Genomic DNA, 13,864 nt, shown 5'->3' on the forward strand with positions numbered 1-13,864 from the left:
TCTCATATTTAGTTATTACATCTTGCTCAGAAAAAATTCCCGATCGCATAACCCTTCTTGTTTTTTGTTTTTTTTTCTGTATATACAAACTTCCTCTCTTTATGTTCTTCCGTACATAAAAACCATCTTCTTATATATTTGGTCCGGTGGATGATATAGACGATTTAATTAAAAGATTGATTGAAGAGATAGACGGAAGAGGAGCAAGAATTATGGTTCTGGGTAAACAAACATGACCATCAGCAGTAAATCCTCTCAATTTGAGATTACGGTTCATGCTAATACATCTTTTTTATGTTTGTTTGAATTTGATGAATTGGGTATTTGTAATTTTGTATACATCGATGATTTGTCGTTTTCAATTCATTCCATTTAATTTATTGGGTTTATGAATTTTTAGAGTAAGTTTGGGAATGTTTGCTGTAGAAAAAGAATGGTAAACATGGGAAGGAGGAACAAATAAGTTTTTTGTTGATAAGAATACAAGACATGGGTTCAAATTCGTTTCAGATTCAGTTAAAGTTTAAACTCAAAAAATTTGTTCAAAGTTGATTTTGTTGCCGTGAAGTTAATTTTGTGAGATGAATGGCTTAGATTAATGATATTATATAGTTTGTGTATCTTTGGATTGTTCAGTCTCTATCCTATTCAATTTACAGGGAAGATTGGCTAAGAAGGAGTCTTAAGACATGAAGAAATCTATCTCTTGCTCGGCATCAGCGCGCATGCACATTCATTTTGATAGAATTCCCCTTTCATTTCATATACGTATACTACCACACAGATTCAATGTTTGCCATAAGTTCACAACCAATCATATTATCAGTTCCTTAATAGTGTCAACTTTGATAGCCTTCAATCTAAATCTAACAGTAAATGGTGAGTATTGATTGGGGAAGAAGAAAAACACCAACCAAATTCGGCAATGACTCACATTACTAAGCTGAGTAGAAGAAGAACACCAACCGCAGGTAATAGACTCTGGGGCTTAAATGTCTTTTAATAAGGGCCAGCTGAGCACTAACGGCGGTTACTGTTTTTCAAAAAACAGGATGGAAAAAGTCAATATCGTGGCATTTTATAAATACTGAAAAAAACAGTGGCACTTTCTTAAACATATAATCGAAAGTGTAGCACTTTATTAAAATCTCCAAATTTGTTTCTGTCCAAAATGTCAATCTCCATGAACGATTAATCCATGGTTTTCATATTTACTTATTTAGGAACGACTTTGGAAATGCGGGCTGGTTTTGCCAATTTCAAAAGTGTTCAAAATTTCTTTTATTGAAATCCAGAAATGTGCATGGATCAAGAAGATTGATGTATCTAGTTCAATCATAGAATTAGTCTCACTCTAAAGTGATTCTCCCATTAAGAAAAACAATTATAGATGTTTGAAGGAGGTCACTGTTAAAAGTAAATCAAAGATTATTAAGCTCATAGCCTCCTCTTACCTACTAGTCAAGCAATAAAAGTTAAATGACATGCTACTCATACATATTGAACCTTCTCTACATATGTGATTAACTAGATTTAGATATATAGTTAAATCTACCAATCAACTAATGACATCACAATTAGCATAATAATAATCTTATAAAATTGTTGCAGACAAAATCAAATACACACTTTCTACCACACTAATCACCTTCCTTCCAATGGATAACAATAAGTAAAAAACTACCGATTATTCAAATTTAGAGGTCCGTAAATCATAATGCATTAAAACTCATACAGCCATGTAGAAGAAAACATTAAGTATCAATATGAACTAGATCTACCACATGTACACATATGATTGTATGTATCAAAATCAAAAGTAATACTAGATTTAAGGTTTTGTGAATCTATTTTATAATACCTTGCTGCGGTTCTTCCTGCACTCACAATCTACAAATACTTTAGATACTTGCTTTACTAGTATGCACTACTATTTTGGTATTATCTCTACAATCTACAAATATTTTAAATACTTGATTTACTAGTATGCACATTATGTTTTTGAATTATGGTTATGTACATGTTTTTATACCAATGTAAACTAAGTTCATTAAAAAAAATAAGAATTATATAATCATATACGTACTCTTTTTGTATCTCTCGGAAAGAGATTTCCGAATAAATAAAGTTTGAGAATTTTGAACAAACTGTTCGAAGTTCATTATTTTTATATTATTTAAAAGTGTTGAAATCATCATGAGTCATTTTGGACTAAATTGTAAATATTTGGACTAAAATGTATATCAGGAAGGTTATACGTGTATTTTCCATATTTTAAATAACTTTTGGACTAAATTGTACCTAGTTAACGTGGGATAAACTAATTCGTACTTTTTGACGCGTTTTTGGACTAAACCGTTTTTTTTCCATCGGTAACCCCTGATTCATAGAATTTACCATGGATGTACTGGTTGGAGTTCAAACATTTTGGTTTTGCAAAAGGAATCCTCCGTAAAGTATTCCAAGTCAATGGTATCGATTTCTATGATACTTTTGTTCCAGTTGCCAAGATGGTCACTTTACGTGTTTTGTTGTCTGTTGCATCTATCAAATGTTGGCCTCTATATCAATTAGACGTCAACAATGCTTTCCTCCAAGGTGATCTCGATGAAAATATCTGTATGAAACTGCCTCCTGGTATGGCTCGAAAAGGCGAGTTTAAAGTTCTCAAACTTAAGAAATCTCTTTATGGCTTGAAACAAGCATCTCGCCAATGGTTTGCCAAAATTTCATCAGCCTTGCTAGCTGAGGGTTTTCAAAAATCTCCATGTGATAACTCTCTTTTCACATATCATCAAGGAACAACTTCGATATTTGTCCTTGTCTATGTCGATGACATAATTATCACTGGCACAGATGATAACTTCATCAAATCACTGAAGTTACGTCTTGCTTCTTACTTTTCTATAAAAGATCTCGGTCGATTACAATACTTTTTAGGAATTGAGGTTTCTCGTTCACCTAAAGGTATTTTTCTCTGCCAAAGAAAATATGTCCCAGATATTCTTCAGGACTCTGGCCTCACAGGGGCTCGTGTTTCATCTTTTCCGATGGAACCAAATCTCAAGTTACTACCTATCGATGGTAAGGTATTAACTGATCCAAGTCAATTTCGACGTCTTATTGGGCGTCTACTATATCTTACCGTTACTCGTCCAGATATTACTTACTCGGTTAATTATTTAAGTCAAATCATGCAGAAACCCCACACAGCTCATCTTGATGCTGCTCATCGGGTTTTACGTTACCTTAAAGGCACAATTGGCCATGGTATTTTTCTATCTTCATCCAGTTCGCTATCTTTACATGGATACACGGATTCAGACTAGGCAGGTTTCCCTTTCACTCGTCGTTCCACGACCATAGGTGACAGTCATGTTTCTTGGAAATCCAAGAAACAACCTACTGTGGCTCGTTCTTCTGCTGAAGCAGAATATAGAGCTTTAGCTAATCTAACTGCCGAACTACAATGGTTACAGTATCTCTTTAATGACATGTGTATTTCATGTCCTCTCCCTATCCAGATTTCTTGTGATAGTCAAGCTGCAATCCACATTGCTCAGAATCCGGTCTTTCATGAGCGGACTAAACATATTGAAATAGATTGTTACTTTGTTCGTGAGAAGTTACTCAGTGGGTTGATTTTACCACAACATCTTCAGTCTTCCAATCAACTTGCCGATGTTTTTACAAAGCCACTAGGAGCTCCACAGTTTGGCCGTCTGGTTAGCAAGTTGGACGTTCGTTCTGGCTCTATCGCTCCAACTTGAGGAGGGTATTAAGTTTATCAGATTATTGATAAACTTGCACATGTACATACATGTACATCTGGTTGTAACTAGATTTCCTAGTCTTCTGTTATGATAACTATTATACCTATTCTTTAGCTAACTAGGTTTACTTTCTCTATTCTTCAGCTGTAGCTATTTATTTGCTATTCTTGTTATGTATCTCGATCTAGATTCCAATGTAACCATATAAATATCACTTAATGAAATCGGACTCAACACAGTTGTGTGAGCAAACCATATACCTCTGTCACCAGTTTTCCTTTAACGGTCGCAAATTTTTTATAGAAAGATGGACGTATTTCTTGCTTGGAACAAATTGTTCCAGGTGAACAGATACCCTTTTTTTTTAATCTTCTTAAACTTCAGACAAGGAACCAGTTAGAAATTTAGTGCCGTAGGTTCAAAAATTAGAGAGGGTTGGCTGTTTTTCCACTTTCGCCAATCATGATGGACGACCTAACAGTCAACTTAGTATCATGCATAAGAGAAGACCATTAGATTGCAATTCATTTCATATCTTTGTATCCTCATGAGTAACTCTCTCTATCTAGAGTTATAAACTGTTGGATTTTAGCAAAACACGCGATGCAAGGAGCATCTAAGGTTCTGAATTAGGATGACACTATTGGTTATCATGCACTATATGATGCGCACTTCACCTTTTACTTCTGTGCAAATGCGTCACTCTCTATCTCTAGTTGGTCTCATTTACATGGCTACTTCCACACTGAACACTGAAGTCAAGCATTTTTGTTTGGCAAAGGGAACTCCATATAGTATTCCAAGTTAATGGTCACGAAGTCATATAGTATTACCAGTAAACACCCATGACTCCTCCATATCTAATTCTTCAAGAGTTTTTGCTTTGTGAACTTGGTGCTCCATGACTTTCTTTTTTTTGGGATACATATCCATGGCTTGCTACTAGGAAATCCAAGTTATGTTCCTTTTTCGCGCTTCTGGATTATCAATCTTAGGGTTCAAGAGGCAGACGCGTAGTCTGTTTTACTCCACAAGTTATACATGAAAATTTATCACTATCATACTTTTCGAATTCCTTGACTGCTATTTTTGTTAGTGGTCCAGTTATTAAGCAAGTTGGTTCCAATTAAATGGGCATATGGTTTATAGAGAATCCAGAAATGTTAGTTCAAACTAATAAAGGGCCTGTCAGTGTTAGCTTTCATGTTAAACATGTTAAATAATGAAACTGGGGTAGTAAAAAACCTGTGCGACTAGTTGGTATGTTAATTGTATAATGCCCAACTTCAGCACCTACATCTTACCAACTCTCTCTTTCCCTCTATCTCTCTAGTTGATCATCAGTTCAATGGCTACTTCCACATTGAATATTGAAACCCTGGAGAGTCTAGGAACAGCCCGAAATGGAAACTCAGAAACCCAAATAGAAAAACCAACCAAAACCAAAAACTGGCTGATGATCATTATAAATTGTGCGTTTCTTAGTATTGGTCTAGTAGGAGGTCCTCTCTTAATGAGACTATACTATCTTCATGGTGGTAATCGTAAATGGATTCCTAGTTGTTTGCAGTCTGCTGGTTTTCCAATTCTCATATTTCCTCTCACGTTTCTCTACATTCAATCGAAGTTATCCACCGAGTCGCCATCTTTTTGGTTGGAACCGAAGCTTTCTCTTTGGAGTGCCATAATCGGGATTCTGTATGGTCTTATTAATTTTATGTATTCGTTGGGTTTGTCCTATATTCCTGTATCAACTTCATCCCTTCTCCTGGCAACTCAACTATGTTTTGTTGCATTTTTTTCATGGTTGTTTGTGAAGCAAAAATTTACAGCATTTATCATAAATGCAGTGGTTGTGATGACACTTGGATCAGTTTTGCTGGGTATAACACTAATGGGGACAGGCCAGTTGGTGTATCAAAAGCTCAGTATTTGACAGGGTTTCTTATGACGTTGGGTGCTGCTGCCTTAGCTGGGTTAACGATGCCTCTCATTGAACTTGGTTTCAGCAAAGCAGTTAGAAACCTTAATTATTCAAGTTTGTTGCAGTTCCAGTTCATCTTTTGTGCTTCTGCAACAATCTTTTGCGTCATTGGGATGCTAGTAAACAAGGATTTCCAGGTACATAATTTACATTTGCTGTACATGTGTGAATCTTTTATCAATCAATTCTCCATACTAATTTATGTATTTGGATGATTGATATATCCCAGGTCATACCAAGAGAAGCAAATGATTTTGAACTTGGAAAAGCCATGTATTATATCTTGATGGTCTTGACAGCAATAACATGGCAGTTGTTTAATGTTGGAATAGTCGGCGTAATCTCATATACGAGTGCTCTTTTTTATGGGATACTCACATCAGTCCTGGTACCATTTACAGGAGTAGCAGCCGTAATATTTTGCCATGAAAGTTTCACTGGATTAAAAGGAATGGCATTGGCGTTATGTCTTTGGGGTTTCTGTTCTTACTTTTATGGAGAATACAAGATGATGTCAAAGAAGGTAATCAATAATGGAACCCCGGAGACAATTGTAAAAGACGAAAATAAACTTAACAGATTGAATGATCATGGGGAACCATAAATTGTTCGAGTAAATAATACATATACAGCACTGTAAAATTATTTGGTCATGTGATAAATGATCAGAACGGGACCAATATTAGATTGTAGAATTTAAAGATCTATATCGAATCGGATAACTCTCTCTATCAAGATATAAATTTATGTGTTCTTTAGTGAGATTAATGAAAAGATGCTCAAAGATTCTTATTACACATGAGAGAGAAGATTACAGAGGTTATCACGAATCACAGGAGGTGATAATCGACTGTTACAGTCAATGGAAAATGGAATAAAAAATGTTATACCTGACAGTTTATGACAGGTAAGCTAAGCACACAGACATATAAGATATGGGCAACCCATATGACGGAAAAACAATAAAATGGGCTTACGTATAAAAAATATTTCTACTAGGCCCCCTCAAGCCTAAGTAGATGTACTTGTCGGTTAGAAAATGAAACCTTGGAGCAAAAAATATACACCACCTGTATCACTTGGACTGCACTAGCTCCCTCGTAAAGTGATAATCAATGGTTAAGTGGTTCATTCAACTATGAAACACTAGACTGGATAAGAGTGCTATAGAACCCTTGTTATCTAAAGCAATTTCAGGAACATTAGGTAAGAAATACATGAAGATCTCTTTGAACTTGACATGGCCATTGAACCCCTGTTGCAGTAGAAGCTAATGGTATATACTCTGCTTCAGTGAAACTTCGAGAAACATCTGGTTGTTTTTTAGAAGACCGTGAAATTGGATTGTCACCGAGAAAGATACAATATAACTATTGGTTGATCTTCAGTTAAATGAATTTTCAGTCCAGTCAACATCAGCAAAACCCTTAAGAGTTGATAACCCTTTGGTGAATAGAAGATCATAACCCAGAGTACCTTTGATGTATCTCGACACTCTATTTGCAGCAATGAGAGATTAGCAATAACGGAATATTGTGTGTATTGACATACCTGATTAACTGCATATACAATTTCAGGTCTTGTCCAAGTCAGATACTGGAGAGAGCCAACAATGGACCTATATTTTATATAATTAGCTAATAATGGTTCACCATTTGTAGGTCTCAGCATGAAATCAGTTGAGCAAGGTGTATAATAAGGTTTGTTACCAAGTAAGTTGGTCTTATGAAGAAGATTAACGGCATACTTTGTCTGACATTGAAAAAGACCTTGGGCAACTCTTTTGGCCTCCAATCTCGATAAAAGATGGAGAAAACAAAGGTCTTTAACATGAGAGAAAGATCAAAAATGAGTAATCAAAGAGTTACAATATGTGGTATCATTTCCTGTGATGACAATATCATCTACACCAGAACAGTCAATTTGGATCCAAACTTCTGAAGAAAAAAAAGATGAGTCAGCTAAAGAATGAGTGAAACTCAAATCAACTAGGACATCCACTAGTACTACCTCCGTTTCAGAATAATATTCAGGTTTGTAATTTGCACACAAACCTGACTATTATTTTGAAACGGAGAGAGTATTTCATACAAGGCCCTATGTGCATGTTTAAGTCCATAGAGGGCCTTATTTATCTTGCAAACATCGTGAGGATTGTCCTTATCTTGAAATCCTGGTGGTTGAGTCATATAGACACCTTCCTTCATATCCCCATGAAAAAAAGCATTACTAATGTCTAATTGTGTAGTATTATAGTCACAAACAATTATTTGATGAGAACGAAGATTCTTTTTGCCGGGTGATTCCTAAGCAGTACCAATCAAGAACCTTTTCATATTATGTACTCTTTCTTTTCTTTTCATTAATTCTTTTTCTTGATTTGAAAATGTGACTAATATCAATGGTTATACAGATACTATAAAGACCCGTAAGCACGTCAATTCTATTAGACCGGTCAAGAGACGACTTAGTCGCTAATGACTCGATTAATTAAATAATGAATTTTAATTAATAAAAATTAATACAACGATAATATTGAGATTAAATTAGTACCATCGGATAGATCTCAAAAAGTTACGCGAAATGGGCTATTAGATCGTGATAATCGAATAACGGACGAGGAAGATACATCAGGCGGAAAATTATTACGCATTGTTTGACCATCAGTCAAAATCTATTTGACTACGAGTTTGACCTCTTAGATGGGATTTTGATCAGTGGTTTGGTTTGGCTAGATCATTTTTATGGGCGTTATTTCTATTCTTTGAGAACTTAATAACAAGCTAATGATATATGTAATGTCACTAAAACATAAGTAAGACCAATACAAATTTACGTAGATTATTAATTTAGATTTCATGAATATTTCCATCTTTTTTTCTTTTTTGGTAAAAGACATGTATTAAACACAAACTAGAGCCTTACAAGCCTGGGGAAGGCCTTCCCCGATACATCGAAAAACAAAAAGGGAGTCACACAGTCCGGTGGATTCTCAATCCAAATTCCATTCATCTTTTCATTAGATGTCTTTTTAGCCAAAATGTCTGCAGCTGAATTTCCTTCTCTATACTGATGCTGGAAAACTATTCTATCAAAAAAAGATTGAAAGCTATTTATATCCATCAAGATACTTTCAAGATATGCATGGATTATCAACAAAACAAACCTTCTTGTAATCATTAAATTTTCTTTTTGTTCCTTGGCATGATGAGTATTTATTATTTGTGAGCATGTTTGAATATAATTATGTTTGAAGGTATTTGAATGAGTATGTTTCCTTCTATGCGTTGTCAATTTCCGGCGAGAAGAGTATGTGGTTTCCCAATAGCTCCTTGCTAAGTCAAATAGGGACGTAAAAGAAACCAATATTTAAATAGGGGGCGTAAAAGTAGCCAATATTATTACATCGAGGCATAAAAGGAGCTTGTAGATTTTATTAGACCCTCGAAGTTGTCTAGTGGCAGGCAAGGTTGAATATTATTATTTTATACTTATTTTATGCACTATAGGGGAAGGACTCAATACTTTGGAATACCTAAGGGACACAGCAGGGTATCATAAGATATCTGGGGAACGCATAACCTAATATTACTGTGAACATGTTAGAGCATTTCTTGGTCGAACTCACAAGTGTTGCTATCTCAAGCTTGTTGGCAAATTTAGTTTTCAAAAGTATATCTTGATTTCTATTCTACAATTAGTTAAGTCTCGTATTAGGATAGAAGTGTAGTTGAGAAACGGAAATCACGATAGTCATCATTGCGTTCTACCATTTGAAGGAGAAGATCAACCAAAGATTTTGGAGAAATTCTTCAACCAAACGTAAGTGAAGACTGAACCACCTATTTCTCAAGTTATATTCATCTTTCTATCTATGAGACACTCAAGGTAGTCAATATCAGTTGTACAGGTCGATATTACAGTTTTTTATCGGATATCGGAAAATACCTGTACGATACAAAGATCTAACGATATTATCGGTTGTACAGGCCGGTACAGACCGATATATCGGTTTTACTTATACACCGATAATATCAGTTTCAGTGAATAATTTTTCAATCAACATGAATCTAGTCTTTACAAACAAGTACAACGTCAATTGGAGAAGGTAAAAATTTATGATATAAAATCAACGACTATATGGTAGGATGTAAGATGGAAACCATATTTTGATTGCAAGGCAGGGAAATATAAAAGATAAAAGTGAAGGATAATAAGAAAGATTTACCGGCGTAATGGGACAATTATCAGAATGCTAGCTAATAAACCACCTTGTATTTTGAAAATTTGAGATATATGCATGATTCTTATTATTTTTTACTATGATTTTATGAATCTTTGAAATTCTAGTTCTAATGATGTATCACCGATAAAAACCGATATTATCTTTTGTATAGGTGTATCGGACCCGACCGATACGCGATATTAACTACCTTGGAGACGATTCGCATAACTAATAAGACTATCATAAACATATCGAGAATTTCAAGTCAAGATTCATCTTGTAAATAGTTCTCGAAATATGACTAAGCTTAATGAACATTGTTCATACTTGATGAATTTCGGTTAAGAACAATTTATTGTTCGCAGTCAAAATCATGATTCATGTTTTATCATTCGAAAATAGCTTGGAACAATGATATGAGTCATTGATGTTATTCGGGAATGTTTCGAATCGATTTAGAGAGAATTATAGAACTATCGTAGATTCGGATATAAGACAGTATACATACCAGTCTTACAAAATGGAAAACTTATATAAGTCTGAAGCCGTAATGCATGTACTCAATACACGAAACAAAGTATCTATATGTCGACAAACATATTTTTGGTACACGTATTCTTATGCACACCTTTAAAAGTATGGGAACCCATGAATCCGGGTTGGTACGCAAACCAGTACGCATACTAGATAAGAACTATGGGTTACGAAACCGGTTTGGTGTCAATATCGGTACACGTGCCAGAAAAGTTATGTAGATTCCGGAACGTAACTATGTTTAAATGGTATCCATACCAATACACATATCATAAATCCGTGGACTCCGGAACTTGGCTATATTTAAATGGTATCCATACCAGTACGCATACCGAAAAAGTTCCGTGAACTCCGAAACTTGTCTTAAGGTTTACATATCGGTACACGTACCGTAACATAACTTCACGAACAGGTTAAGTGATTGTACCTTGTACACCTACTTGCCATGTCGATCAAATTCTTATGCACTTAAATTATTTCTTCGAGATAATTAGCATCTGAATAATCTCTAAAAACATCATAGACATATTTGATCACTTGATTGTGTTTCGAGTTAAATCTTAAGTGTTTATGAAAATGCTCAATCTTATAGTTCAGTTGGATAGCAAAGGATAACCATTCATGAGAGTAGTATTATACACGGTTCGGTTACAGTTCATCCTAAAAAGAGTGTATATCTCATTATGTAAATCAGATTCAAAGATTCATCTAACGGCGGATATTAATTGTTTGCTTGGTTCCAAAGTTATCTTAGATTAAACCCAAAGCAACCTTTGCTTTGAATGTCTATAAAAAGGGAACTTCAAAAAACTGGGATCGTTGAATCCAAACACTACTTTCCTTGGTATGTCCTAGTTGTAACTAGAGTCGTCCTCTTCCTAAATCCCTTTTAAGGTTTAACGACTACAAAGACTTCATAGGATTCGTGAAGCCATGTCAAGCTACTGTTTATCTTGATAGATCGAGTATCCTGATCTTGTTTGATTGTTAAGCTGCTCACTTGAACAAGATAGATAGAAATCATCAAAGTTATCTTCCTCTCGAACTTTCTTGATTCCGCAAGTTTTATACTTGTGAGGTGAATAATAATCTAGGCTGCACTTCGGCTTGAGTAAGTCCGGATTTTGAGGTTAGCTAGACTTCATCTATTGCTATCGATTTCATCACCTTGATAAAACTTTTTGATCGCAAAGGAAATCACATATAGTGTTATCTGTGGGAGGCAGATTGGTTTAAGATCTTCAATTGAGTTGTAGCAACTCTTAGTTGGTGTGACGTCAACTAAGAGAATTAATTGCGCAGAGTCCTGATGGGATTCAAGAGGCGTAAGGAACGCGACTGTAACTGAATTGCTGGGAGGGTTTAATTCGGTCTCAACTACATTCCAGTCCGAAGTTAATTGGTAGTAGGCTAGTGTCTGTATCGGCTTAGTACAATTTGATGTTTAATCTTGACTAGGTCCTGGGGTTTTTCTGCATTTGTGGTTTCCTCGTTAACAAAACTTCTGGTGTGTGTGTTATTTTTCTCCATCATTATATTGTTTATCTTTATGATTGAAATATCACAGGTTGTGCGTTAATTAATCAAAGTAGATATATCCATCCTTGTTTCTTGGATACGACTTTATTGATACTTGGAAATTGATCTTTGGAATCACCAAGTACTCTCACCCAGAAATAGGGTTCACGGACTTGTCTCTGTAAACGTTTTGATTGTGAGAGATTGAGATATAACTCTGAATATTTTATCTTGATTGAGATTCATTAAGTTGAACTCTCGAAATTATATTTGATTTTGTCCATATAGGTTTCCTAAGAAAAAGTTGGTGGTGTATTTTGGTACTCCCACGTTTCAATACATATTTTATCTGCAGAAATTGGTCGTATACATATGATGCTTGATTGTTCAGTCTTGGCAGTATGACTGGGTTACTATGGCGTCGCTCATTGAAGAAACTCTAGAAAATTCACGGTAGGATGGGACCAACCATGAATATGCGGTTGGGTCATAGTAATCAAACCTTTATATATTCTAGACTTAGATGGTAATATCTGAATCATAAGATGTACGCATTTCGTAAGGATGACGCTGTCATTTGTGACCGGAGTTACTCTAGCATCTTCTTCTCCATTGAGTGAGACGAGTTTAGAATAACATATGTTTTAGGTTGTTTTATTATCATTTCTGTGAGGATGACCCCATAATTGGTGCCCTAAAGTTCAATAGGATACAAGCTACACGACAGTTAAAAAGGGTGCCATTTACATGGCTTTATAAAGAAGTTTTACGGTACACTAGCCATAAAATTCTTACAAAAATTAAAAGTATTTCTAAGAATTAGGAGGCCGGAGTCTGATCTTCCTAAGAGATTTACATTTCCATTTTTCTAATTATTTCTTTGCCAAAAGATCTAAATCTTTGTTTATTTTTCTGTGTGCATATTAAAAACTCGAAAAAGAAACAAATTTTCTGATATTTGTTTAGCTCGCCTTGCAAAGGAAACTTTGAATCTTCTGATAACGTACATATTGTGTACACTCATTGGGTCTAATAAAAGGGTAATTATCCAATGACTTGCTTAGAATGACATTATTATCATGGCATGATAATGTTATTTTTTTTTACAAAACCCAATCCGCATCGAATATGAAGTTAATTTTTCGGTGACATCTACACTCCAACCAAAAATGAGTGCATTACGAGAAGTATAAGGTTACTATCAACCATTTTAAATATTAATAGTTGAAGATTAACAGTTGAAAATAAAAAATTTGAACAGTGAATACTTTTATTTCATAATACTCTCACTTTTAGTATGAAGATAGAGCTTTATAAGAGGAACATGTCGCCAAAAGATTATATTTAAATTTGTTTTGTTTTGTAGAAAAAGTAGTCTTACAATGTCACAGTAATATATAGGGCTGCACCGGAACCGATCCAGAACCGAAAATCCCGAACCGAATCCGGGACAGGGGTACAAGGAACGGGAATGGAGTTGGGAACTGTCTCTGAACCGGTACATGTATCGGTTCCAAGGATTCCCGGTATGTACTGGACCAAATACCCCGGTTAATATCATCCGTTAGATTTTTTGGTTAGTTTTTAATCGTTTTCCTCCATCCTAGTTATTTGAGTCATATTATCTATACATCCATCATGTTCTTCATCATTTTTCTTCTTCTTCATATGCTTGGAGTCAAAGGTGAGGGTGTTACTTAAGAGGAGATGAAGACTCACTGAAGAGGAGAAATTATTGTTGTAGAATAAAATCAGAGGTGGTGTTTGTTCTTTGTTGAAGATGAAGATTAAATGAAGATGATTATGCTGATGAAGAAAAAGAATTCAAGG

The 13,864-nt window shown here is 35.0% G+C and overlaps 1 pseudogene; it reads left to right on the forward strand.

Annotated features, from left to right (window-relative positions):
• Positions 1-5,106: 5,106 nt before the first annotated feature.
• On the forward strand, positions 5,107-6,471 carry LOC113287016 (annotated as a pseudogene).
• Positions 6,472-13,864: the final 7,393 nt, after the last annotated feature.

This window comes from Papaver somniferum, chromosome 6, assembly GCF_003573695.1.
Source record: "Papaver somniferum cultivar HN1 chromosome 6, ASM357369v1, whole genome shotgun sequence".
Lineage (NCBI taxonomy): Eukaryota > Viridiplantae > Streptophyta > Magnoliopsida > Ranunculales > Papaveraceae > Papaver > Papaver somniferum.